The sequence below is a fragment of the Salvia miltiorrhiza genome, chromosome 8 (genome assembly GCF_028751815.1).
Source record: "Salvia miltiorrhiza cultivar Shanhuang (shh) chromosome 8, IMPLAD_Smil_shh, whole genome shotgun sequence".
NCBI classification, from domain to species: domain Eukaryota; kingdom Viridiplantae; phylum Streptophyta; class Magnoliopsida; order Lamiales; family Lamiaceae; genus Salvia; species Salvia miltiorrhiza.
In genome coordinates, this window is record NC_080394.1 from 11809976 (window position 1) to 11815321 (window position 5346).

The 5346-nt window shown below is 33.1% G+C and overlaps 1 long non-coding RNA gene across 1 annotated transcript; it reads right to left on the reverse strand.

The window, feature by feature from the left end:
• Positions 1 to 1672: 1672 nt before the first annotated feature.
• On the reverse strand, positions 1673 to 3111 carry LOC131001015 (uncharacterized). The gene is made up of 2 exons (XR_009093843.1): positions 2359 to 3111; positions 1673 to 1846 (listed from the first exon to the last, which is right to left on the reverse strand). It is a non-coding gene; the product is annotated as an uncharacterized LOC131001015 (long non-coding RNA).
• Between the last annotated feature and the right edge of the window lie 2235 nt (positions 3112 to 5346).

The window sequence follows — 5346 nt, forward strand, 5'->3', positions numbered from 1 at the left end:
TTTTTCACCTTTGTGACCTTTGTAAGGTGTAGAGGTTCCATACAACTGACTTTTCTTTTATTATTATAATAGATACCTCTTCTAATTCTTAATATATATATATATATATATATATATATATATATATATATATGGAGAGGTTCAAATAAGAACCACTAAATAAAATTAGAACAGAGAACCATTTTAAACCATTCGATCATCAAGATCTACGGTGGATGCATCATCTTAGTGGATGAATGCAGATCCTGGGTTCGAATCCTGAAGGGAGCAAAAAAATTATTATTTTTGGATGTATTAAATTTAATAGCGAATGCATTAATTTATATAGTAGATGCATTGATTTTAATGGTTCTTATGTTCTCACGATAAGTGTGGTTCTCCCTATAACCGCACCCTATATATATATATATATACTTGTTTTAGGTGTAATTGTATTTAATTTTAATGGTACGTATAGTATGATTCGTTGATATAATACATATTAATAATTTTAGGGAAATCTGCGACCCACCCTAAACAGTAAACAATAATTTTAGGGAGTATTACTTTTTGAGTCTCTGATTAAAGACGAGTCAACAATAATTTTAGATTTTTATGTAGTTTCTTAAAACTTCTAGGATCTAGAATTTATTTTCAAAATTTTATCTATTTTTTATTTCCAAAATATGAAACTTTTATTTTCCAGTCCTTTTACAAACCATTGTTGACTTAAGTATGACCAAAATAAAATTAGCTATTTAATCAGATACTCCCTCCGTACATGAAAGAACTTCCTAGGAGGAAATGACACGCGTTTTAAGAAAAAGATTGTTATGTGTATTGAGAATGGAGAAAAAGTTGTTGAGTGTATTGGAAGTGATGAAAAAGTGTTATAATTACTATTGGGAGTTGTGAAAAAGTGAAAGTAAGAGTAATTATGAGTGGTAGGGTATAGTCCAAAAATAGGTAGAAAGTTTTTTTGTGGACGTCCCAAAAAGGAAAGATAAGAAGTTCTTTCATGGACGGAAGGAGTATATAATTAGGACCGAAAATGAGTCAAAATATATACTCCCTCCGTCCCACGTCCATAGTCCACTTTACTTTTTCACACATATTAAGAAAATATAATAAATAGTGCTTGGAAAATTCAAATAGTACTTGAAAAATACAAAATATATGTAATTATTCAATTTTGCCCTTATTTATTCTATGTTTGACTATATTTAAATAAGATTACTTTGATTAAAAAAAAGAAATTTAATGCTAATTTAATTTAAAAAATGGACTATATTGTGGGATATTTAAAAAATGAATAAGAGACTATAAAGGTGGGACGGTGTAACTGGGGAGTATTATTATGGTGATATTTTGGCAAACAAGATACATTAAAGTAACAAAATAAATTCCTTTAATAAGACATCAACACAACGCAGAGTCAACGTGGAAATGGTTGGACAGGTTGGAATTTATAATCTGACACCGTTGATTTCGTAACAATACTACTAATGGGTTTGGATAGGGATGTCAATCGGGCCAGCCCATCGGGTTTTCGGGCTAGCCCTATCGGGTTTCGGGTTAATCGGGTGCGGGCTAATCGGGTTGGAGGTTTTTTCGGGTTGTAAATCTCCAACCCTAACCCTAAACGTTCGGGTTTCGGGCTAGCCCATCGGGTTGGAGGTTTTAAAGGTGTAAAAATAAAATTATTATTTGTATTACATTATTCCTAATGATCTAATGTATAATGTATAAAATATACATAAATATTAAATATATAAAGTCTAAATGTTTGAGTAACACTCTTCTTCAACGTTAATAACATTCGGTGCTCCAACTTGATCCATGTTTTCTTGCTCATCATCTTCACCATCTATTAAAAGAAAATAATATAATTAAAGCATAATATAGTTCGTTTTCATGATAGGGAATTCAAAATGGTGAACAGACCTAAGTGGAATTACAGTTAACCTCTAGTTCCAACAGCATCACTTGAATTCAAATCTAAAGTAATCGAGATGACTAAGATGAGTTATAAACAAGCTGTACATGAGAGAAAATTGATGAAAGCAATCTACAACAGCCACATAGAAAACAGAGATGACATATATATTCCTAGTTTCTATGACCTTTTATGAAGCAGTTGATATTGGTGGACCTGAAACATACCATCCATACAAAATGATGGGCCAGAAACGAGGAGAAAGAGACAAAGCCACACAAAAAGAGAAACACTCAGTAAATTAAAACATCTGATTCCATTAAGTCCAAAGAATCTCTCTAAACCATTAAAACCAGAAGCAATAACCGTGTAACTAATCCCAGAAAAGCAGGTGCAGAATTCAAACAAGAAAAACACAATAGAACCAAAGGTAAAATTAGTACCCAGATCTACGAAATTCAAGGCAGCGATCCTCCAAATCTTTCACGAACACCAATTAAACGCAACCATGCTAAATCCCGGCTGCCAATTCGAAGCTGAGGAGCCCAAACTCGTCGGGAAAAATATCAAATTGAGTGGACAATGATGGATTATATAATTAGGCGGATTGCAAGCTATGCAATGAATGAAGACTGGAATTGAGGAGTAGTGAGCAGCAGTTTCCGCAGACTAGAAGCAGCAGACGGCGACGAGCCGGCGATGGCCGCTCAGCGCAGGTGGGAAGAGGCGCGGCGGTGGCAGAGGAGTGGAGGCGCGATGGCGCTGGGCTGGCTCAGGTTGGAAGCGGCGTGCTTCTCCGGTGGGAGACAGATTGGAATGGATGCGCCGGAGGGGGAGGCGCGGCGCCGCGGCGCGGCGACGTGGCTGGAAGTGGTGCGGCAGAGCAGTGGCTGAAGGAATGGAAGAGACGAAGAGAAGAGTGGAGGTGGTGCGGCAGAGCAGTTTCTATTTTCTAACTTTGAAATTGAAACAAACCCTAAAATTTAATATTTTTAATTTCGTTTTTTTTTTAAAAAAAATCATCAACCCGACGGGCTGGCCCGACAACCCGACGGGCTGGCCCGCTTCAACCCGCCAGCCCGAACGGGCTAGCCCGATAAGCCCGATTTGTTATCGGGTTGCAATTTTCCAGCCCTAACCCTCTACTTTTGTCGGGTTATTCGGGTCGGCCCACGGGTTTCGGGCTGGATTGACATCCCTAGGTTTGGACGCTTGACGTGCTTAGATAAAGTACTTTTAAAATTGTTAGAAAAATCAAAATAAGATTAGATGCTGATATCGATCGATCACTTAATAGATATACTCTTTTATTGTTTAGCATGTGAAGCTTTGAAGATACGTCGGGATCACAAAGACAATATTTTTAATGGAATCCATTTTATATTTGGACTTTTAATCAATTTTGATATCATATATATACTATAACGGATGGTATCCTCTATCCTATAATTCACTATATTTCACTTTTAATTTTTGTATTTTATACTTATTTTTTATAAAATATAAAATATTATTATATTGTAATAAACTCTAATTAATACTATCATTAAAAATTAAAATTATAGTGCCAATGAGGACTAGCGTGCGATTAGTTTTCCCACATTTATGTAGGTAGCCTACTTACAGTTATTATCCTACCTTTGTGTGGTGTAGAGATTAATGAACTCAAATAATTCATTATTAATCCAAATAAATATAAAAAATAAGTATAAATCTTAACTAGATGAGTGAACCCTTGTTAATTATTTTTTATTATATTAAAATATAATAAATTAAAATAAAAAATTAATTTAAAATTATAATAAATTAAAAATGAGACATAGTGGGACACATTAAATTGTAGGACAAAGGATCTCATTTGCATGCATTGCATTTGATACTACTTAAAAGTGAGGAATTTCACATCATGCTAAGGTCTTAAAAATATTAATTATATTATTCCGTTAAAAAAATATTACATTATTATTAAAAAAAAGTGATGTTTATCTTTTTATATTATAATTATAAAGTATCAAGTATTATTACAAAATAGTTTAATTATTAGCTATTATAAAATATTTGGCAAAATAAGCTCTTAAATAGCTTATAAATTGTAAAAATAAGTTACACAAAAAGTAAGTTCTTCAAATTTAATTTATTTTTTCATGATCTTATAAGCAACAATAATTTTACAAAATAATTTTACTATAGTTTATTATTTCATCATATACCCTTTTAATTTAATCTATCTTTAATTTTCCCTATATAACTCAAAATTCTCGATGTAGCATATAAGCTCAATCATCTAAATATTTGGAGAACTTATAAAATCATAAAATATTACATTTTATAAGATATTATAGCTTAAAAACTCACAAAAATAAGCTTAACCAAAGTAACACCCTTCTTCATTTCAGTCACCCTAATAATACAAATATATAATCTTAGTTTCCGACTCAATAACCAAAAGTAATCAGTTTTTAATGGTCAACTCACACGTCAAATGTAATTGATTTAGGTACAATTTCTTTTAAACTTATGGATTTGGAATTTATTATAAAAATATTTAATCAATAGGCACCACAAAAGCTATAAATGAACAGAGTTACTTGCAATATATTTAAGACTTAACTCAAAAAAAAAATTGTTCAAAACTTAATTTAATAAGAAACGAGCCGAGCTCGAGCCTGATTTCCAACTCGATATAATTTATCGAGCGAAGCTCGAGTCTGATATCAGACGGCTTGTTGAATTCGCAAACATGTTTGGATTCGATTGTTCATGAACATGTTTGTGATTCAGGAATTTTCAATCGAGCCTTCACTTGAGTTAGTGTACGAGTTTTAAACGAGTCGAGCTCGAGCTCGAATAACATACTATTAATTAAGATCAAGGGCACATTTTGAACATTGATCAAGTTTTTTCTATGTTTTTAATGAGTTCAAGTTCGAACATCATGTATACCAATATTTAAAGAGTCGAGCTCGGTAAGTGGATGACAAGCCAAGCTCGATCAACAAGATAGAAGCTCAAATCAAGCTCGAGCCGAACTCTAACATCCTAATATTTAAACGAGCTGAGCTCGATCCTTGTTACTGTTAGTATTCGGTTCGACTCGGCTCATTTACAGCGGAACTACAACTATAGATGAAGGTCGCTGATAGCAAATTCCGATGGACGAAGAAGCCAGTGGCGTTGATTCTCAGGGGCGGATGCAGAGTGGGGCGGTGGGGGTACGACTGTACCCCCAATTTTTTAGTAATAATAGTATTCATGTAACTAAAGAAAAAAATTCTCATATTATGTGTTTCAAAATGTTCTTGCACAACAAATTTTTTTAATTTTACTTGCACTATGGTGGGCCTTAATTCACTTTAAAATGACGGCTGAATCAAATGATGTAGATATAGGAATGCTTAATTAATAAAAAAAAGTTACTACTAACTAAATTA